Below are 24433 nucleotides of genomic sequence, written 5' to 3'. Positions count from 1 at the left end.
ACGCACTCCTCCAACTCAATCATCAAGTTTGCGGACGACACAACAGTGGTAGGCTTGATTACCAACAACGACGAGACGGCCTACAGGGAGGAGGTGAGGGCCCTCGGAGTGTGGTGTCAGGAAAATAACCTCACACTCAACGTCAACAAAACTAAGGAGATGATTGTGGACTTCAGGAAACAGCAGAGGGAACACCCCCCTATCCACATCGATGGAACAGTAGTGGAGAGGGTAGCAAGTTTTAAGTTCCTCGGCATACACATCACAGACAAACTGAATTGGTCCACCCACACAGACAGCATCGTGAAGAAGGCGCAGCAGCGCCTCTTCAACCTCAGGAGGCTGAAGAAATTTGACTTGTCACCAAAAGCACTCACAAACTTCTACAGATGCACAATCGAGAGCATCCTGACGGGCTGTATCACCGCCTGGTACGGCAACTGATCCGCCCACAACCGTAAGGCTCTCCAGAGGGTAGTGAGGTCTGCACAACGCATCACCGGGGGCAAACTACCTGCCCTCCAGGACACCTACACCACCCGATGTTACAGGAAGGCCATAAAGATCATCAAGGACAACAACCACCCGAGCCACTGCCTGTTTACCCCACTATCATCCAGAAGGCGAGGTCAGTACAGGTGCATCAAAGCTGGGACAGAGAGACTGAAAAACAGCTTCTATCGCAAGGCCATCAGACTGTTAAACAGCCACCACTAACATTGAGTGGCTGCTGCCAACACACTGACTCAACTCCAGCCACTTTAATAATGGGAATTGATGGGAAATGATGTAAAATATATCACTAGCCACTTTAAACAATGCTACCTAATATAATGTTTACATACCCTACATTATTCATCTCATATGTATATCTATATACTGTACTCTATATCATCTACTGCATCTTTATGTAATACATGTATCACTAGCCACTTTAAGTATGCCACTTTGTTTACATACTCATCTCATATGTATATACTGTACTCGATACCATCTACTGTATCTTGCCTATGCTGCTCTGTACCATCACTCATTCATATATCTTTATGTACATATTCTTTATCCCCTTACACTTGTGTGTATAAGACAGTAGTTTGGGAATTGTTAGTTAGATTACTTGTTGGTCATTACTGCATTGTCGGAACTAGAAGCACAAGCATTTCGCTACACTCGCATTAACATCTGCTAACCATGTGTATGTGACAAATAAAATTTGATTTGATTTGATTTGAACCTGGAGAAGAGTCCCCTAAGCAAGCTGGTCATGGGGCTCTGTTCACAAACACAAACACACCCCACAGAGCCCCAGGACAGCAGCACAATTAGACCCAACCCAAATCATGAGAAAACAAAAAGATAATTATTTGACACATTGGAAAGTATTAACAAAAAAACAGAGCAAACTAGAATGCTATTTGGCCCTAAACAGAGAGTACACAGTGGTAGAATACCTGACCACTGTGACTGACCCAAACTTAAGGAAAGCTTTGACTATGTACAGACTCAGTGAGCATAGCCTTGCTATTGAGAAAGGCCGCCGTAGGCAGACATGGCTCTCAAGAGAAGACAGGCTATGTGCACACTGCCCACAAAATGAGGTGGAAACTGAGCTGCACTTCCTAACCTCCTGTCCAATGTATGACCATATTAGAGAGACATATTTCCCTCAGATTACACAGATCCACAAAGAATTCAAAAACCAATCCAATTTTGATATACTCCCATATCTACTGGGTGAAATACCACAGTGTGCCATCACAGCAGCAATATTTGTGACCTGTTGCCACAAGAAAAGGGCAACCAGTGAAGAACAAACACTATTGTAAATACAACCCATATTTATGCTTATTTATTTTCCCTTGTGTACTTTAACCATTTTTACATTGTTGCAACACTGTATATATATATATAATATGATATTTGGAATGTCTTTATTGTTATGAAACTTCTGTATGTGAAATGTTTACTGTTAATTTTATTGTTTATTTCACTTTTTTATATTATCTACCTCACTTGCTGTGGCAATGTAAACACATGTTTCCCATGCCAATAAAGCCCCTTCAATTGAATTGAATTGTTAGAGGGAGAGAGAGAGATTTGGAGAGAGAGTTAGAGAGAGAGACAGAGAGAGAGACAGAGAGAGTTAGAGAGATAGTTAGAGAGAGAGTTAGAGAGAGAGTTTGCAAACACCATTGTAAATACAACCCATTTTTATGCTTATTTATTTTCCCTTGTGTACTTTAACCATTTGTACATTGTTACAACACTGAATGTATATATATATATATATATATATATATATATATATATATATATATATATATATATATATATATATATACAGTATATCACAAAAGTGAGTACACCCCTCACATTTTTGTAAATATTTGAGTATATCTTTTCATGTGACAACACTGAAGAAATGTAAAGTAGTGAGTGTACAGCTTGTTTAACAGTGTAAATTTGCTGTCCCCTCAAAATAACCCAAACACACCTCCAAGACAACCACTGCCTTGCTAAAGAAGCTGAGGGTAAAGGTGATGGACTGGCCAAGCATGTCTCCAGACCTAAACCCTATTGAGCATCTGTGGAGCATCCTCAAACGGAAGGTGGAGGAGTGAAAGGTCTCTAACATCCATCAGCTCCGTGATGTCATCATGGAGGAGTGGAAGAGGACTCCAGTGGCAACCTGTGAAGCTCTGGTGAACTCCATGCCCAAGAGGGTTAAGGCAGTGCTGGAAAATGATGGTGGCCACACAAAATATTGACACTTTGGGCCCAATTTGGACATTTTCACTTAGGGGTGTACTCACTTTTGTTGCCAGCGGTTTAGACATTAATGGCTGTGTGTTGAGTTATTTTGAGGGGACAGCAAATTTACACTGTTATACAAGCTGTACACTCACTACTTTACATTGTAGCAAAGTGTCATTTCTTCAGTGTTGTCACATGAAAAGATATACTCATATATTTACAAAAATGTGAGGGGTGTACTCACTTTTATGATATACTGTATATATATAATATGACATTTGTAATGTCTAGATTGTTTTGAAACTTCTGTGTGTGTAATGTTTACTGTTCATTTTTATTGTTTATTTCACTTTTGTATATTATCTACCTCACTTGCTTTGGCAATGTTAACACGTTTACCATGCCAATAAAGCCCCTTGAATTGAATTGAGAGAGTTAGAGACAGAGAGAGAGTTAGAGAGAGAGAGAGAGAGAGAGAGAGTTAGAGAGAGAGAGAGTTAGAGAGAGTTAGAGAGAGAGAGTTAGAGAGAGAGAGTTAGAGAGAGAGAGAGAGACAGGGGAGAGGGAGAAAGACAGCTGTGACAACTGGGTGACTTCTGCATTAGCAAAAATAGCAGTTAAGTGGCTCGTGTGCTGCAAACGCACGCCCACAGCCTATACATTTCCCCCATCTTTGATCATCATGACTATTATTATCTATTACTCCTCTGCTGTGTACAGTAGATAATGTTAATCTGCATCACATCATGTTCTGTTTGTCTCTTAATAGGACAGAACAACAGAACCATGGAACGGAATCATTATCTTTATGTTCCCTCCTAATCTCTCCATCCTCTGACACCTTCAGAAGGACCCTTGCTATGGTTACGGTGCATGATGCTCATTGTCGCTGTGTTTCATCACCACCATCACCCTCGGCCCAGTTTACTATGCATCACTAATCACTTACCCTGTTTGTTTGTTTGTTTAAAATGTTCATGGTTATAATCATCTACTCAGGTGTGATAAATGTGGTAGGCCTAAAGATCATCAGTTGCTCGTTCAATGGGAGAATGAAGCTATTTAACATGATCATAGAAGACCCAGCAGATGTCCCTACCACTGGCCAATGGCATCATCTGCAATGTTAACCACTGTCCACCTGAAAAACTTTAGGTCTGAATACCAGCTTTTTGGTGGGGGTAAAATCCAATACCTACCAAGCACACTTCATAAATAATGGTCAGAATTTCAATATTATATCTAGCTATTGACATGGTTGAAATTGAAGGTGTTCTGGAGAAAATTGGTTTGAACAAAAACCTGGAGCTGTGTTCGAATACTCATACTAACCGCACTAACCGTACTATTTGTGATGTAATTTGAGTATGTAGTATGATTATTGGTAATCGTATGTATATAGTTATAATATGCCAAAAGCAGTGGACACTATTTCCGTGCTTTTAGGGCCTATAATGCAATTCTTCACAAAAATGGGCATGGCTTCACAACGTTTTCAGATTTGAAGAAAGTCATTGGTACAGATACAAATTGATTGCTTTAACCAATTATGACAAATGTTAAGAAAATGTTAGCAATGTATAAAGTAATGACTTTTCAAGTAAGTTACATTACACATTATGTTAGCTGACAATTTGTTAGCTACGCTATCCTTACGAACAACATAGCTGTAAAAGGTCTGGGTGTAGCTGGTGCAGAGGTGAGTAACACATGTAATTCTACTCAATTTTACTCACCGAACAGGAGGAAACATACACCCTCACGTCCTTGGCCAAGGTGGACCACCAGTACTTCCCACATAAGACAACGCATCGTTTGCCAGGATGACCAGAGGAGGGTGACATGTGGGCCTAATAGATCATACGGTCGCGGACTGGAACGTACAGACGCCCAGCTGGACACTAGGGGGAGTGGGCTCTGTACGTAACTCCCGCTCGATGTCCGCGTCCAGCTCCCACACCACCGGTGCCACCAGGCAAGAGGCCGGAAGTATGGGGAGTGTGATCCATGGACCGCTCCTCTGTGTCATATATCCGGGACAGTGTGTCTGCCTTAGCGTTCTGGGAACCTGGTCTGTAGGACAGGGTGAAAACAAAATGGGTAAAGAACATGGCTCACCTTCAGTCTTCACGCCGCCCGGATGTACTCCAGATTGCTGTGGTCAGTCCAGATGAGAAAAGGGTGTTTAGCCCCCTCAAGCCAATGTCTCCACGCCTTCAGAGCCTTGACAACAGCCAACAGGTCCCTGTCCCCCACATCATAGTTTCGCTCCGCCGGGCTGAGCTTCTTCGAAAAGAAAGCACAGGGGCGGTGCTTTGGTGGCGTACTCGAGCACTGAGAGAGCACGGATCCTATCCCAGCCTCGGACGCGTCCACCTCCACTATGAATGCCAAAGAGGGATCCAGATGAGCCAACATGGGAGCCGAGGTAAACAGAGCCTTCAGGTGACCAAAAGCCCTGTCCGCCCCAGCTGACCACTGCAGTCGCACCGGTCCCCCCTTCAGCAGTGAGGTAATGGGAGCGGCTACCTGACCAAAAGCCCGGATAAACCTCCGGTAGTAGTTGGCAAACCCTAGAAACCGCTGCACTTCCTTAACCGTGGTGGGAGTCAGCCAATTACGCATGGCTGAAATGCGGTCACTCTCCATCTCCACCCCTGAAGTGGAAATGCGGTACCTTAGGAAGGAGACGGACTGTTGGAAGTACAGACATTTCTCAGCCTTGACATACAGGTCATGCTCCAACAGTCGACCCAGCACCCTGCGCACCAGGGACACATGCTCGGCGCGTGTAGCGGAGTATATCAGAATGTCATTGATATACACCACTACACCCTGCCCATGCAGGTCCTGGAAAATCTTGTCTACAAATGCCTGGAAGAGTGATGGAGCATTCATCAACCCGTACGGCATGACGAGGTCTCATAGTGCCCTGAGGTGGTACTAAATGCCGTCTTCCACACAGGTTGTAAGCGCTCCTGAGATCCAATTTTGTGAAGAAGCGCGCCCCATGCATTGACTCTATCGCACTGGCTATGAGAGGCAGCGGGTAGCTGTACCTCACATTGATTTGGTTGATACCTCGATAGTCAATGCACAGGCGCAGACCTCCAACCTTCTTCACAAAAAATAAACTCGAGGAGGCAGGTGAAGTGGAGGGCCGAATGTACACCTGCCCCAGGGATTCGGAGACATTTGTTTCCATAGCCGCCGTCTCCTCCTGTGACAGAGGATACACGTGACTCCTGGGAAGTGCTGCGTCTACCAGGAGATTTATCGCACAATCCCCCCATCGATGGGGTGGCAATTGAGTCGCCTTCTGTAAGAAGAGACAAATCTGCATATTCAGAGGGGATGACGGTGCAGACCTGGTCTGGACTTTCCACCGTAGTACCACCGACGGGAACCCCTACGAATCCTCTCCTTGTGACCCTCCTGCGTAACCATGCCCAGTGGAGCGGTGGCCTCCCTAATTAGCCCTGACCCTAATGGTCGACTATCTAGGGCGTGCACAGGGAAGGGCATATCCACAGGAACAATGGGGATCCCTAAACTATGGGCAAAGGCTCTGTCAATAAAATTCCCAGCTGCGCCTGAATCTACGAGCGCTTTATGCTGGGAATGCAGGGAAAACTCAGGAAAATGTATAAACAAAAACATGTGAGCAACAGGAGGCTCTGAGTGATCCTGGTGCTGACTCACCTGGGGTGACACGAGAGTTCCCTGCCTGCCGTCTCGACTCCCAGAGGAACCCCCGCAGCACCGACCAGCAGTGTGCCCTCTGCGGCCACAGATGGTACAGGGAACGGCCCCTCCTCCGATCGCCCTAAGTGCAGCACCTCCCAGCTCCATGGGCGTCGGAGCGGTGGTGCTGGGGGATGGAACAGACAGGCCCCGATCCAGACGTCGTCAGCGGGTAGCCAGCCGGTTATCCAGCCGGTTGGACAGGTCCACCAGATGGTCAAACGTCAGAGTGGTATCCCTGCAGGCCAACTCCCGATGGACGTCCTCGTGCAGACTGCACCGGTAGTGATTCATCAGGGCCCTATCGTTCCATCCTGCGCTGGCGGCCAGGGTCCGGAAGTCCAAGGCGAACTACTGTGCTCCTCGTCCCCTGCCTCAAGTGGAACAGACGTTCATCCGCCGCTCTACCCTCAGGCAGGTGGTTGAAAACTGCCCGAAGGCGACGGGTTATCTCTGTGTAATGGTCCAACACCGCCTCTCCTTGCCCCCATACGGCATTGGCCCACTCCATGGCTTACCCTGAGAGATGGGAGACGAGGCCGAAGGAGCCGGGTGGACGGTCGCCAGGTAGAGTTCCAGCTCGAGTTGGAACCCTTGGCATCCGGCAGCCGTCCCATCATACTCCCTCAGGTGTGCGAGCCGAATCCCACTGGGACCGGGTGAAGGAGGGATAATCGGTGGTGGCTGTTCTAGTGGTGCCGGTGGAGGCACTGGCAGAACTCCTCCTCTCTCCCATCGGTCCATCGTCAGCAGCACGCGATCCATGGCGGTTCCCGAGATGTTGCAACATGGTCGCATGCTGCTGGACGCGCTCCTCGACCGCCAAAGGGGGGCGTCTGTTCCTGCTGACTCCATTCGTCACGGCGCGTGTTTCTGTTAAAGGTCTGGGGGTAGCTGGTGCAGAGGAGTCAGTCGCAGGACAGCAGAGATGAGTAAAACACGTAATTTTACTCAAGACTTTCAAATATAAGTCGATAATACCGAGCCCACAAAACGGACTGTAAATACAACAAACAAACACGCACAAAAACCATGGGGAAAACAGAGGGTTTAATAATGAACATGTAATTGGGGAATTGAAACCAGGTGTGTAAAACAAACACAAAACGAATGGAAAATGAAAAGTGGATCGGCTAGAAGGCCGGTGACGTCCGAACTCCGCCCTATAATGGAGAGCAACCGACTTCGTCGGACGTCGTGACAATAGCATTACAGCAGTTGTATGTACTGGTATGTTATCTTGTTACCTGACGTTAGTTGGCTACTAATACATCAAACTTGCAAGGGAGTATATTAACTACAGTGCCAGTCAAAAGTCTGGACACACCTACTTATTCTAGGGTTTTTCTTTATTTTTACTATTTTCTACATTGTAGTGAAGACATCAAATCTATGAAATAACACATATTTGTGAGACGCAGGGTAGGTGAACAGATGATCTCTGCATGTGTGGTTTCCACCGTGAAGCATGGAGGAGGGGGTGTGATTGTATGGGGGTGCTTTGCTGGTGACACTGTCAGCCATTTATTTAGAATTCAAGGCACACTTAACCAGCATGGCTACCACAGCATTCTGCAGCGATATGCCATCCCATCTGGTTTGCGCTTAGTTGGACTATCATTTGTTTTTACACAGGACAATGACCCAACACACCTTCAGGCTGTGTAAGGGCTATTTGACCAAGAAGGAGAGGGATGGAGTGCTGCATCAGATGACCTGGCCTCCACAATGACATGACCTCAACCCAATTGAGATGGTTTGGGATGAGTTGGAACACAGAGTGAAGGAAAAGCAGCCAACAAGTGCTCAGCATATGTGGGAACTCCTTCAAGACTGTTGGAAAAGCATTCCTCATGAAGCTGGTTGAGAGAATGCCAAGAGTGCGGAAAGCTGTCATCAAGGCAAAGGGTGGCTACTTTGAAGAATCTAAAATCTAAAATATTTTTCTATTTGTTTAACACTTTTTTTGTTACTACATGATTCCATATGTGTTATTTCATAGTTTTGATGTCTTCACTATTATTATACAATGTCGAAAATAGTCAAAACAAAGAAAAACCCTTGAATGAGTAGGTGTGTCAAAACCTTTGACTGGTACTGTATATGCTATCTAACTAACTACCCAATGTTTATTGAATTGATTATTCACGTCATTCTTAGCTGTGCATTCTCAATGGACATTGTTAATTCTGTCTATCTACTACGATTTCAGAGTGCTCTCGTCTGAGTGTGCCAGAGCGCAGAATGACTGATGAATTTACAAATGCTCAACATCTATTGAATAGGGCCGGTGTCAGTAAACATGGGCAAAAAAAGCGTAGCTAAATTATTTCCAGCAGCACAGTTACAGTCACCAACTCTCTGGATAACATAAAAATAGCCTAACCAGCTCTTCTAGGGCGAGTAAAATGGTCAGAGTGAGGTGTTCTCTCGTTGGTATCTGTCGTTGGTATCTGTAAGTAGCTAGCTAGCAGTTAGCTTGGGTGCTTGACTGCCATTGTGAGGTCAGAAAGCTCAGATCAACCCTACTGCTCGGCCAGAGCATCCAGTGTGCTGTCTGAACGCTCTGCACACATTGTATATAGACCCCCCCTTTGTTTTCTACAATAACTGTGTTATTGACTTGTTAATTGTTAACTCCATGTGTAACTCTTTGTTGTATGCTCACACTGCTATGCTTTATCTTGGCCAGGTCGCAGTTGCAAATGAGAACTTGTTCTCAACTAGCCTACCTGGTTAAATAAAGGTGAAATAAATAAAAAAATCTGAATTTACGAGCTGACAATCTGACAACACTCTGGACTTACTCTGGCACTCCAGATTGAATTTATGAACACATTTGTTATGATACCAAGTTAACAAGAGGTTGCATAGCAACACCATCAACTTCCGGAAGACAGGTTCAGTGCTAGTATGCTCAACTGAAACAGCAGTACTAAAATGAACTAATAGTATATAGTATGTAGTATATACTCATTAAGTATGTAGCAGAGGTAGGACCAAGTCATTGTTTTACAAGTCACAAGTAAGTCTCAAGTCTTAGCACTCAAGTATCAAGTCAAGTCTCAAGTCCTAAATTTTGAGTTTCGAGTCCTAAACAAGTCATAATGTGCTCCTCACCAAATGTAATACCATTTCAAAGTTTTAACAAGAGTAATAGTTAGTATATTACATTTATGTAAATCATGAATGCTTTTAAAAATATCTATATATTTATTACTTTCCAAATAAACGTTATATTTCCATGGAAATACATTGGTAGCCATTAGACAGACACACACCACCCAATAGTGATCGACTATCGAGGATCGCTATGTGGCGCAATCGGGGGATGTAGGCTTACACACAATCGTCCAACCTTAACACACACACACTCTCTCTTTGTGGTTACAGTAGGCTCACGTATGTCAATGGTTTCAGGAACAGCAGTAACATCAGGCAGGATTTAGGCTACCAACTGCCTGGCCAGTTGTTGCTCAATCTTGGGTGCAACGATCACGTTCCCGCACTGACTGACTATGTGGAGGCTCATTGTTTTAACGTTACGTTAGCCTACATGCTACAATAGTAAAGTTATAAATATATAGCTGTCGGCTATATTAGCCACGACTTACCGTTCTTTGTGCAGCTTCAAATGTCGAACAAAGTTGGAAATTGTTGCGCCTCCGTCTGTAATTTTATTCCCACATATTTTACAAGTTACAATCCGTTTTTGTTGATACAGCGTTGTCTTTATATCCGAAAATAATAATTTTGGGTATCATCTTTCCAGGGGCTCCATCTGAATTCACTCCTCGACGTTCCTCTGCACTGCCACGCACAACTTTTTCTCAGCTGGCACAATTTGATTGGCTGCTGTCCGATTCAAACTGTAATCCGTTACAAACTGTAATCCGTTGATTGGCTGCTGCTCCAGTTTCAACTTCCACCTGACTGTGCTGCTGCTCTAGTTTCAACTGTTCTGCCTTATTATTATTCGACCATGCTGGTCATTTATGAACATTGAACATCTTGGCCATGTTCTGTTATAATCTCCACCCGGCACAGCCAGAAGAGGACTGGCCACCCCACATAGCCTGGTTCCTCTCTAGGTTTCTTCCTAGGTATTGGCCTTTTCTAGGGAGTTTTTCCTAGCCACCGTGCTTCTACACCTGCATTGCTTGCTGTTTGGGGTTTTAGGCTGGGTTTCTGTACAGCACTTTGAGATATCAGCTGATGTACGAAGGGCTATATAAATAAATTTGATTTGATTTGATCCGTTAAATGAAGAGTTGATGCGCTGAACACTTTTTTTTAATAGCATAATTTTTTATATTTGGGCTTGGGGAGGGTATCAAGTCAGGTCGAGTCATAAGGCTCAAGTCCAAGTCAAGTCACGAGTCATTGGTGTTAAAGTCAAAGTCGAGTTGCAAGTCATCATATTTGTGACTCTAGTCTGACTCGGGTCCAAGTCATGTGACTAGAGTCCACACCTCTGTTATGTAGTATGTCAGTATGGGTATTCGAACACAAATGATCACATTTGTTATTGTTGAAAAATAACTCCACACACACACACACATATCCTGGACACAGTTTGTTCTACCCACTCCCTCTCTCTCTCTGAAGCCCAAGCCTAGCTCAATGCCAGGATGGCCATTAGCTGTCTTGCCAAGGTTGTCTTTTCCCAATTTAAGGTTAGACACTAAGCTCTCACCTCTGGCCTAGCTGCCTCAGGTAAATCTCTCTTAATATTAGCAGCCTGCTGAGTCCCTGGCTGGTTGGTGTAGGAGGGGTTGGAGGGCATACAGCCCTGCTAAACTGGGACTGAGACTGTGGCAGTATCTTTCTCTCTCTTCCTTTATCTCTCTCTCTCTTTCTCTCTCTTTCTCTCTTCCTGTATCTATCTATCTCTTCCTCTATCTTTCTCTCTTTCTCTCTTCCTTTATCTATCTCTCTCTTTCGCTCTCTTTCTCTCTTCCTGTATCTTTCTCTATCTTTCTCTTTCTCTCTCCCTATCTTTTTCTCTTTCTTTCTCTATCTTTCTCTTTCTTTCTTTCTCTATCTTTCTCTTTTCCTGTATCTTTCTCTTTCTCTCTTCCTATCTATTTCTCTCTCACTCGCTCTCACTCTTTCTTTCTCTCCTTCCTCCTAGGGATCTCTCTACGGTGACATGCTTTAGTTATCATAGGATCACCATCTGTTGTTTCAACCCCCTGCAGGGACCTAGCGGTCAACTGGCCAAGAGGACCTCTGGCCAACCATGAACTTAATAATGGCTTGAAAAAGTCAGTGTGTGTGCGTGCGTGTGCATTTGTGCGTCCATAGTTGCATGTGTTTGGGCATGTGTATTTCAGTGTGTGTGCGTGCGTGTGCATTTGTGCGTCCATAGTTGCATGTGTTTGGGCATGTGTATTTCAGTGTGTGTGCGTGCGTGTGCATTTGTGCGTCCATAGTTGCATGTGTTTGGGCATGTGTATTTCAGTGTGTGTGCGTGCGTGTGCATTTGTGTGTGCATAGTTGCATGTGTTTGGGCATGTGTATTTCAGTGTGTGTGCGTGCGTGTGCATTTGTGCGTCCATAGTTGCATGTGTTTGGGCATGTGTATTTCAGTGTGTGTGCGTGCGTGTGCATTCGTGCGTCCATAGTTGCATGTGTTTGGGCATGTGTATTTCAGTGTGTGTGCGTGCGTGTGCATTTGTGTGTGCATAGTTGCATGTGTTTGGGCATGTGTATTTCAGTGTGTGTGTGCGTGTGCATTTGTGCGTCCATAGTTGCATGTGTTTGGCATGTGTATTTCAGTGTGTGTGCGTGCGTGTGCATTTGTGCGTGCATAGTTGCATGTGTTTGGGCATGTGTATTTCAGTGTGTGTGCGTGCGTGTGCATTTGTGCGTCCATAGTTGCATGTGTTTGGGCATGTGTATTTCAGTGTGTGTGCGTGCGTGTGCATTTGTGCGTCCATAGTTGCATGTGTTTGGGCATGTGTATTTCAGTGTGTGTGCGTGCGTGTGCATTTGTGCGTCCATAGTTGCATGTGTTTGGGCATGTGTATTTCAGTGTGTGTGCGTGCGTGTGCATTTGTGCGTCCATAGTTGCATGTGTTTGGGCATGTGTATTTCAGTGTGTGTGCGTGCGTGTGCATTTGTGCGTGCATAGTTGCATGTGTTTGGGCATGTGTATTTGTGTTATTTTATTTTCAAAATCCTCAGGAGAATACAGTGTATTTAGAATTCAGCTGATGGCTTTTCATCTCCGTTAATTTATTTCCACGCTGGTCTCCTGATGATGATTGTGATGTCCTCTCACTCGGTTGTCCACGTGAGGCCACTGGGGCTGATAGAGGGGTCCTTCTAGCGCTCTTGTGCATGGCTCGACATTAACGCTTATCCAGGACAAGTAAAAAAAAATGGTTGGACAATAAGATAGACAAGCAAGAATAGACAAGAAACAAGAAACAACAAGAATAGACAAGCATTCCAGGCGACTACCTCATGAAGCTGGTTGAGAGAATGCCAAGAGTGTGCAAAGCTGTCAAGGCAAAGGGTGGCTATTTGAAGAGTCTCAAATATAAAATAGATTTTTATTGGTTAAAAAAAAATTGGTTACTACAAGATGCCAAATGTGTTATTTCATAGTTTTGATGTCTTCATATTATTCTCCAATGTAGTGAAAATAAAGAAAAATCCTTGAATTAGTATGTAGTGTAAATAAATAAAAAGTGAGTGAAGTACAGTGCCTGTTGCACACCACGCATCACCAACCTTGAATCTGAACATAGGCACATATCATTTTGAAACAACTTAACCATAAACGTAATTGTTTAAAACCTGTACGTTTGAGTTTTTTTTTACAAAGCATGTCTTACCTTGCTTCAAAGTAGCCTAGCCAAAATACGACCATAGAAATGTTCAGGGAATTCTTTTCTAAACACTTAAATGCCATTGAAACAAGCATATCTCTCATGTTCTATTGGTTTTCAAATCAACGTTCTTTAAGCCCTGTTCACACTGCAGGCCTTAATGCTCAAATCAGTTTTGTTTTTTAAATCCCGTTTTGGAATACTGACTGTCCAAACAGCAACCCACGGGGCAGACGTCAGTTCAACGTATATTTTTGATTTACATTTGGTTGAGTTGTCAACTAACCTGAATTCAATGTGAAATCAACAACCATTATGAATAAGGTTAAAAGTTGGATGAACAAAATAATATGTTATGTTACGATGACTTTTTTCAAATCCAATACGTTTCCCACGTTGATTCAACGTCATCACATCGTTTCCCCCCAAATGACATAGAAACAACATTGATTCAAACTGTTTTTGCCTCTCAGGAATTTACATGTGATCAAATTGGACTTGAACGTGTTCAGACTGTAGTCATTTGCTGACAATGGCGTGCATTTGTGCAGTGGTGTAGAATGATCAGTGGTGGTGCTTATGCTTCCTATCACTCAGACGTTGTTGTGTAGCAAGCTAAGGTGACAACAATACCTGCAATGGAAGTCTCCCAGTTGCTTTGAATGTTCAAAATCATAGTGTAAGAACACTTTTATAGAGTGACTGAATGCACCGATTCCGAATGCATTTCTCTGTTACTCATGAAGAAATAGAGATTTCAGTCTTTCAGTCGGTGTGGGGTTCGATGTGACGGTTACTGATGTTTCCCCCATGAGACACCATAGTAACAAAGCCAATACCACTTCCAGGAATGTTCCAGAATGAATTTAAGATACCTCAAGAAAACTGTTATTAATTCTGACGTTTTTGCCGAGAAGTTTTAGTCGCGCAGTTTTACATTTAGTGTTTGGTGCAGTATTTGTCAAGTAAAACATGTGCGACATGTTGTCCTATGTAAACAAAGTCAGATCCGTTGTGCTGATGGGAACATCTATCTCACTGTCTGTGTGTTCTGGATCGGATAGAGTGCAATCACCGCAGCTGACACTGTATCCTGTGTCAGTGGGCAAGTGAGCATTATCGAAATCAAAACCCAAACCTCTAGTAAGTCCTGACAAACAGTTGTTCTCAAATCTCACAAAACTCTGTTTTGGGAGACACTGACTTTATGACAAATGTGCCTACTTACACTTTTTAGAACATTTTGGCATTGGAATAAATGTTTCTGACTAATATCGATGTCACATATGCTGTTTTCAACTAAAGAAGTTGGTTCCTGAGTTCAGTTCTGCTTTAAAGATCCAACTTTCAAAACAAGTTATTTTAAGCTAGCCACAGCAATCAACTAGCTAGCTTGGTAGATGTTTGGCTTGCTAGCACATTCACTAATTTGTTTGAAAACAATTAACAAGCTACCTAGCTACCACATGTGCTTGTCAAGCTGTCAACAGAGTAGCTAGCAAACAACAAGGTATGCCAAATAACAGTCTAAGAATACTTGAGGACAATCTTGAAGATTCAGACAAGTCACATGGCCAGGAATCAGATTTCTTTGAAGGAGTTTGAAATGTGGTTTGAAATATCTGATTCCATGTGCCTTTTGGCTGTTCAGACTGCATTAAAAAGATCAGATTTGAATCGGATATGCAATTGTTTTTATTTGAGTCACTTCAATCTGCCAGTGCGAACAAGGCTTTATTGTCCAGCAGCCAAAGGCACAATCCTAGTCATATTAGTGACCTATGCTAGTTGATGCATCTTTGGATTGCTTCATTTCTACAGATTTTTCCATCTCTGTCACATGAAAACATTTGTGCATGTGGTAAGGTACAGTCCGCTTTTGAGAACAGTGTTTTCCCGCTAATTGCATTTTGGAACATTTGCATGTAGCCTACAGCCATGTGCGCATTGCTGAACTTATAATATGAAGATAAAAACGATGACAATTTTAAGCTAAATGGTCTGATCTGTTAGATCAGCCTTGTTGCTTTTACATTTTTTGGGATGTGCAGTGGTTGTATGAATTTTTGATCTATTGTCCCAGAACTGTCCCAGAGTCTGTTTTGAACCATGCTAGGCATATTGTTTTGAGACAGGCTTGAATATGCAAAGAGACTACATTTTTGTCTGATTCTCTATGGTAAAAAGATAGTAATGCATTTCATTTTTTGAAGTGTTTCCTTTCATCATGTAAAAATTGTGTTACAGACCTTTATTGGGGGACTTGCGCTTTCGGACAAGTAAAAAAAATATGTCCTACTTATCAAAAGTACAAGTGGCAAAAAAGTTAATGTCAAGCCCTGTTGTGTCATTAGTACCACCACAGACATAGTGCACACAAGGTGCTTGAGGTGCTTAAAGTACTTGAATTTCTCACTCTGAAAAAAAATGTTTAAAAAAATAAATACCCTGAAAATCAGACATTTTCTCAAGTTAGTACTTGAAAAGTACTTGAATTAAAATGAGAGGAGAACAGAAAATTATAAAATATGTTAATATGAAAAATATTAGAAAAATGTATAAGTCTTTCTTGCACAAAATTAATTTCCAGGCAGACTGAGTTTCATTTTCTCACGTGTTTGGCATTCTGGTTGCCAGGTGAGCTCGCTCATTCCACCCACACATGTCACTCAGCGAGGGAGGTACAGAACTGACTGATTAAGCGTCGCCAAATGTCACATCGATAGCTAAATGCAAATGTAGATTAAATTTTGCCTGGAAGGATATTTATGTTTATCAAAGGGTTTTGTCAGACCCAACCAAGGATGTAGTGGAGGTTAAATGCACGTAGATGCCGCTTACTCACCTTTTTATTTTGTTAATGATCATTTACCCACTTATTATTGCGTTCCCAGCATTGATCAACACGCAGAAGGCTTCTTGTTCTGAGTTCTAATCCCGCCTACCTCTGAGAACGAGTGGAATCATGAATGATTCACATATGCTAGTTATGTTCGCCTGCTGCCCAGGATTTGCCTTGTTAGCAGCGCATTCATTCACCACTCTGTCCAACCGGAAACTCCGCCCACGACATAGGCCGAGAGGTGAAAAGAACTACCTCAGCCCAGACCTACAGTACAGTGGTAAGTAGCTGAGAGACATCCCTCGTCTCCTGCCGTGTCAGCAGACATCCCCCAAACAAACTTCCCCTGACTCTCTGAAAAATGAGGGTACACCTGGTAAATAGCCGCTGATATTTCGGTCAGATGTGTAGCTAGCTAGTTACCTCAAGGGCTCCGGCTATTAGCCAAGTAGCTAGCTATAACTAGCCTGCTAGAGCAGTTGACTGAAATTAAGCTAGCTATAATCAAAAGATGGGCTACTATACGTTCTCATAACAAAATATATTTTATTTATAGAGAGTAATGAGACAGACAGTGGTGAGTCGGGCTGCAATGATGGAGGCAAAATAGATACACAGAGAGAGGAAGCATTGAAGCAAGCAGGAGAGAGGTTAGTAGTATAGTGGTTCTCAGACTTGGGGTCCGGGACCCATGTGGGGTCCCCTGAGAGAGTCTTTAATCTTATCAAACACATTAATAACTTGTTTCTCTTCAATTGGGTTGACAATGCAACATTTTAGAGTCAACTAAGGGCCTTTTATGCTGTCAGAAATCACTTTTATGTTATTATGTGTTATTGTGTGTTGGGACAGCCTGTGGGACCTAAAATTGAGTGAAATATGAAGACAATTTTAACATAAAGACAATTTTATATTTTGTACACTGAACAAAAATATAAACGCAACATGCAACAATTTCAAAGATTTTACTTACAGTTCATATAAGGAAATCAGTCAATATCAGAGACTTACACTTTCTCAATTAATCTTTCCTTGATTCCTTGCCTCCTCCTCATATTGGAGGAGAAAGTCCAAGGTCCCTCCACTCAGATGCTCTTCTCCATTGTATTTTGAGAAGTAGATGAGTAGAGAGCATACGAGGAATCAAGGAGAGATGACTTGAGTAAGAGCTCCAATTTCCCACAGTTCATACAATACCTTATGACTGTTTTCAGAAAATCTTTTTTTCCCATGAAGAACATGTATCCACAACATCTTTTGTGGGTGTAGAAGATAAAATGATTCCTCCTCTGTCCTTCTCAAATCTAACAATCTTATTGAACAAAATAATGATTTCATTGTGAAAAGAGAGAATATTTTCTGGACCGGGAACTAGAGGACAGACAATTGCAGTGCCCTTTTTGAGAGGGATGACATTGCCGAGAGGATCCACCTTGGACAAGGAGAAATTATGATTGTTTTGTTTTGCCCCCCTTGTTAGTGCACTTTTGTGGACTGAATGTTCTGCACAGGGGTTTGACTTCGACTTAGTATGTTTTTCTCATGAGAAGAACCACAAGTCATATCATGCTATGGCATGCTGAATCAAAACACAAGCTCTCGAGAGTTGTCTATGTACAGTATGTGTGTGTATATATTTTTGTGTTTATATATTTGTGTTTGTGTGTGTGTGCACATATGCGTGTGTGTGTGTGAGTGAGATAACAGTCGGCCTCAATTGGCTCCCATGCTCGTGACCATCGTGTGACCTGCTGTTTGCATGGCATTACATTAGGCTTGAGCACCAGCGATCTTTAGCAATACAAATCCCGAACAGAAAACCCTCAGAAAAAGCCCAGTCCTTTTGTGCTATAATAAAATCAACAAAGCCACAGCAGTATTTTCCAGCTTTAGCTGTACCACTGTATCACTGTTCAGGCCAAATGCCCAGCAGGAAACTCCAGTTGTCTTCTGAGACTTTGAATTTGTCCAAAATGTCACCCAACTCCCGATATAGTGCACTACTTTTGACCAGGGCCTCAGTGCCCTATGTAAGGAATAGGATATGTATCCGGGTTTAGTTTGAATCAAACCACGGGGTAATATAGTAGATGTAATGATTTTATCATCAGCTCGGCTACATAACTTAAAAACATCCTCTCTTTCCTAGAGGAGATTAGCAGTTCTGACACACAGGTGACAGCGCCTTTATGAGTTAGTTGACATGTAATATAGTCAGCATAATGACTGGTATGTATTTCATCCAGGGGTTGAAGACCAGGGTCATTATAATAGGCTAATAAACTGGTTTTGGTATGAAAACGACAGATAAGGAGGGATAAAAAGACAAAAATTAGAGAAGAGAATGTAAGCACAGTGTAAAACGCCTGGCAACGCAGGGAAATTGTCACACCCTTATCTGTTTCACCTGTCTTCATGATTGTCTCCACCCCCCTCCAGGTGTTGCCCATCTTCCCCATCATCCCCTGTGTTGGGTCAACTAGCATTTTTGTTCTCAGCTCCTGCTTTTCTCAGTCTCTCTTTTTCTCGCCCTCCTTGTTTTGACCCTTGCCGGTCCTGACTCTGAGCCCACCTGCATGACCACTCTGCCTGCCCCTGACCCTGAGCCTGCATGACCACTCTGCCTGCCCCTGACCCTGAGCCTGCATGACCACTCTGCCTGCTCCTGACCCTGAGCCTGCCTGACCACTCTGCCTGCTCCTGGCCCTGAGCCTACCTGACCACTCTGCTTGCCCCTGACCCTGAGCCTGCCTGACCACTCTGCCTGCTCCTGACCCTGAGCCTGCCTGACCACTCTGTCTGCTCCTGACCCTGAGCCTGCCTGACCACTCTGCCTGCTCCTGACCCTGAGCTTGCCTGACCACTCTGCCTGCTCATGACCCTGAGCCTGCCTGACCACTCTGCCTGCTCCTGACCCTGAGCCTGCCTGACCACTCTGTCTGCTCCTGACCCTGAGCCTGCCTGACCACTCTGCCTGCTCCTGACCCTGAGCTTGCCTGACCACTCTGCCTGCTCATGACCATGAGCCTGCCTGACCACTCTGCCTGCTCCTGACCCTGAGCCTGCCTGACCACTCTGCCTGCCCCTGACCCTGAGCCTTCCTGACCACTCTGCCTGCTCCTGACCCTGAGCCTGCCTGACCACTCTGCCTGCTCCTGACCCTGAGCCTGCCTGACCACTCTGCCTGCTCCTGACCCTGAGCCTGCCTGACCACTCTGCCTGACCCTGACCCTGAGCCTGCCTGACCACTCTGCCTGACCCTGACCCTGAGCCTGCCTGACCACTCTGCCTGACCCTGACCCTGAGCCTGCCTGACCACTCTGCCTGACCCTGACCCTGAGCCTGCCTGACCACTCTGCCTGACCCTGACCCTGAGCCTGCCTGACCACTCTGCCTGACCCTGAGCCTGCCTGACCACTCTGCCTGACCCTGAGCCTGCCTGACCACTCTGCCTGAGCCTGAGCCTGCCTGACCACTCTGCCTGACCCTGACCCTGAGCCTGCCTGACCACTCTGCCTGACCCTGAGCCTGAGCCTGCCTGACCACTCTGCCTGACCCTGAGCCTGCCTGACCACTCTGCCTGACCCTGACCCTGTCTCCACCCCCCTCCAGGTGTTGCCCATCTTCCCCATCATCCCCTGTGTTGGGTCAACTAGCATTTTTGTTCTCAGCTCCTGCTTTTCTCAGTCTCTCTTTTTCTCGCCCTCCTTGTTTTGACCCTTGCCGGTCCTGACTCTGAGCCCGCCTGCATGACCACTCTGCCTGCCCCTGACCCTGAGCCTGCATGACCACTCTGCCTGCTCCTGACCCTGAGCCTGCCTGACCACTCTGCCTGCTCCTGGCCCTGAGCCTACCTGACCACTCTGCTTGCCCCTGACCCTGAGCCTGCCTGACCACTCTGCCTGCTCCTGACCCTGAGCCTGCCTGACCACTCTGTCTGCTCCTGACCCTGAGCCTGCCTGACCACTCTGCCTGCTCCTGACCCTGAGCTTGCCTGACCACTCTGCCTGCTCATGACCCTGAGCCTGCCTGAGGTGGAAGTTGAAACTGGAGCAGCAGCATGGCCAGGTGGACTCGGGACAGCAAGGAGTCATCATGTCAGGTAGTCCTGGGGCATGGTCCTAGGGCTCAGGTCAGTTGAAACTGGAACAGCAGCATGGCCAGGTGGACTGGGGACAGCAAGGGGTCATCATGTCAGGTAGTCCTGGGGCATGGTCCTAGGGCTCAGGTCCTCCGAGAGAGAGAAAGAAAGAGAGAAGGAGAGAATTAGAGAACGCACACTTAGATTCACACAGGACACCGAATAGGACAGGAGAAGTACTCCAGATATAACAAACTGACCCCAGCCCCCCGACACATAAACTACTGCAGCATAAATACTGGAGGCTGAGACAGGAGGGGTCAGGAGACACTGTGGCCCCATCCGAGGACACCCCCGGACAGGGCCAAACAGGAAGGATATAACCCCACCCACTTTGCCAAAGCACAGCCCCCACACCACTAGAGGGATATCTTCAACCACCAACTTACCATCCTGAGACAAGGCTGAGTATAGCCCACAAAGATCTCCGCCACGGCACAACCCAAGGGGGGGGGGGGCGCCAACCCAGACAGGATGACCACAACAGTGAATCAACCCACTCAGGTGACGCACCCCCTCCAGGGACGGCATGAGAGAGCCCCAGCAAGCCAGTGACTCAGCCCCTGTAATAGGGTTAGAGGCAGAGAATCCCAGTGGAAAGAGGGGAACCGGCCAGGCAGAGACAGCAAGGGCGGTTCGTTGCTCCAGAGCCTTTCCGTTCACCTTCCCACTCCTGGGCCAGACTACACTCAATCATATGACCCACTGAAGAGATGAGTCTTCAGTAAAGACTTAAAGGTTGAGACCGAGTTTGCGTCTCTGACATGGGTAGGCAGACCGTTCCATAAAAATGGAGCTCTATAGGAGAAAGCCCTGCCTCCAGCTGTTTGCTTAGAAATTCTAGGGACAATTAGGAGGCCTGCGTCTTGTGACCGTAGCGTACGTGTAGGTATGTACGGCAGGACCAAATCAGAGAGATAGGTAGGAGCAAGCCCATGTAATGCTTTGTAGGTTAGCAGTAAAACCTTGAAATCAGCCCTTGCTTTGACAGGAAGCCAGTGTAGAGAGGCTAGCACTGGAGTAATATGATCAAATTTTTTGGTTCTAGTCAGGATTCTAGCAGCCGTATTTAGCACTAACTGAAGTTTATTTAGTGCTTTATCCGGGTAGCCGGAAAATAGAGAATTGCAGTAGTCTAACCTAGAAGTGACAAAAGCATGGATTAATTTTTCTGCATCATTTTTGGACAGAAAGTTTCTGATTTTTGCAATGTTACGTAGATGGAAAAAAGCTGTCCTTGAAATGGTCTTGATATGTTCTTCAAAAGAGAGATCAGGGTCCAGAGTAACGCCGAGGTCCTTCACAGTTTTATTTGAGACGACTGTACAACCATTAAGATTAATTGTCAGATTCAACAGAAGATCTCTTTGTTTCTTGGGACCTAGAACAAGCATCTCTGTTTTGTCCGAGTTTAATAGTAGAAAGTTTGCAGCCATCCACTTCCTTATGTCTGAAACACATGCTTCTAGCGAGGGCAATTTTGGGGCTTCACCATGTTTCATTGAAATGTACAGCTGTGTGTCATCCGCATAGCAGTGAAAGTTTACATTATGTTTTCGAATAACATCCCCAAGAGGTAAAATATATAGTGAAAACAATAGTGGTCCTAAAATGGAACCTTGAGGAACACCGAAATTTACAGTTGATTTGTCAGAGGACAAACCATTCACAGAGACAAACTGATATCTTTCCGACAGATAAGATCTAAACCAGGCCAGAACATGTCCGTGTAGACCAATTTGGGTTTCCAATCTCTCCAAAAGAATGTGGTGATCGATGGTATCAAAAGCAGCACTAAGGTCTAGGAGCACGAGGACAGATGCAGAGCCTCGGTCCGATGCCATTAAAATGTCATTTACCACCTTCACAAGTGCCGTCTCAGTGCTATGATGGGGTCTAAAACCAGACTGAAGCATTTCGTATACATTGTTTGTCTTCAGGAAGGCAGTGAGTTGCTGCGCAACAGCCTTCTCTAAAATTTTTGAGAGGAATGGAAGATTCGATATAGGCCGATAGTTTTTTATATTTTCTGGGTCAAGGTTTGGCTTTTTCAAGAGAGGCTTTATTACTGCCACTTTTAGTGAGTTTGGTACACATCCAGTGGATAGAGAGCCGTTTATTATGTTCAACATAGGAGGGCCAAGCACAGGAAGCAGCTCTTTCAGTAGTTTAGTTGGAATAGGGTCCAGTATGCAGCTTGAAGGTTTAGAGGCCATGATTATTTTCATCATTGTGTCAAGAGATATAGTACTAAAACACTTGAGCGTCTCTCTTGATCCTAGGTCCTGGCAGAGTTGTGCAGACTCAGGACAACTGAGGTTTGGAGGAATACGCAGGTTTTAAAGAGGAGTCCGTAATTTGCTTTCTAATAATCATAATCTTTTCCTCAAAGAAGTTCATGAATTTATCACTGCTAAAGTGAAAGTCATCCTCTCTTGGGGAATGCTGCTTTTTAGTTAGCTTTGCGACAGTATTAAAAAGGAATTTCGGATTGTTCTTATTTTCCTCAATTAAGTTAGAAAAATAGGATGATCGAGCAGCAGTAAGGGCTCTACGGTACTGCACGGTACCGTCCTTCCAAGCTAGTCGGAAGACTTCCAGTTTGGTGTGGCGCCATTTCCGTTCCAATTTTCTGGAAGCTTGCTTCAGAGCTCGGGTATTTTCTGTGTACCAGGGAGCTAGTTTCTTATGAGACATTTTTTTAGTTTTTAGGGGTGCAACTGCATCTAGGGTATTGCGCAAGGTTAAATTGAGATCCTCAGTTAGGTGGTTAACTGATTTTTGTCCTCTGGCGTCCTTGGGTAGGCAGAGGGAGTCTGGAAGGGCATCAAGGAATCTTTGTGTTGTCTGTGAATTTATAGCACGACTTTTGATGTTCCTTGGTTGGGGTCTAAGCAGATTATTTGTTGCAATTGCAAACGTAATAAAATGGTGGTCCGATAGTCCAGGATTATGAGGAAAAACATTAAGATCCACCACATTTATTCCATGGGACAAAACTAGGTCCAGCGTATGACTGTGACAGTGAGTGGGTCCAGAGACATGTTGGACAAAACCCACTGAGTCGATGATGGCTCCGAAAGCCTTTTGGAGTGGGTCTGTGGACTTTTCCATGTGAATATTAAAGTCACCAAAGATTAGAATATTATCTGCTATGACTACAAGGTCCGATAGGAATTCAGGGAACTCAGTGAGAAACGCTGTATATGGCCCAGGAGGACTGTAAACAGTAGCTATAAAAAGTGATTGAGTAGGCTGCATAGATTTCATGACTAGAAGCTCAAAAGACGAAAATGTCATTTTTTTTTTGTAAATTGACATTTGCTATCGTAAATGTTAGCAACACCTCCACCTTTGCGGGATGCACGGGGGATATGGTCACTAGTGTAGCCAGGAGGTGAGGCCTCATTTAGAACAGTAAATTCATCAGGCTTAAGCCATGTTTCAGTCAGGCCAATCACATCAAGATTATGATCAGTGATTAGTTCATTGACTATAATTGCCTTTGAAGTAAGGGATCTAACATTAAGTAGCCCTATTTTGAGATGTGAGGTATCATGATCTCTTTCAGTACTGACAGGAATGGAGGTGGTCTTTATCCTAGTGAGATTGCTAAGGCGAACACCGCCATGTTTAGTTTTGCCCAACCTAGGTCGAGGCACAGACACGGTCTCAATGGTGATAGCTGAGCTGACTACACTGACTGTGCTAATGGCAGACTCCACTATGCTGGCAGGCTGGCTAACAGCCTGCTGCCTGGCCTGCACCCTATTTCATTGTGGAGCTAGAGGAGTTAGAGCCCTGTCTATGTTGGTAGATAAGATGAGAGCACCCCTCCAGCTAGGATGGAGTCCGTCACTCCTCAGCAGGTCAGGCTTGGTCCTGTTTGTGGGTGAGTCCCAGAAAGAGGGCCAATTATCTACAAATTCTAACTTTTGGGAGGGGCAGAAAACAGTTTTCAACCAGCGATTGAGTTGTGAGACTCTGCTGTAGAGCTCATCACTCCCCCTAACTGGGAGGGGGCCAGAGACAATTACTCGATGCCGACACATCTTTCTGACCACTCTGCCTGACCCTGAGCCTGCCTGACCACTCTGCCTGACCCTGAGCCTG

Source organism: Oncorhynchus kisutch, linkage group LG17, assembly GCF_002021735.2.
Source record: "Oncorhynchus kisutch isolate 150728-3 linkage group LG17, Okis_V2, whole genome shotgun sequence".
In the NCBI taxonomy this organism is placed as follows: domain Eukaryota; kingdom Metazoa; phylum Chordata; class Actinopteri; order Salmoniformes; family Salmonidae; genus Oncorhynchus; species Oncorhynchus kisutch.
Note: the sequence above shows the minus strand (reverse complement) of the source record.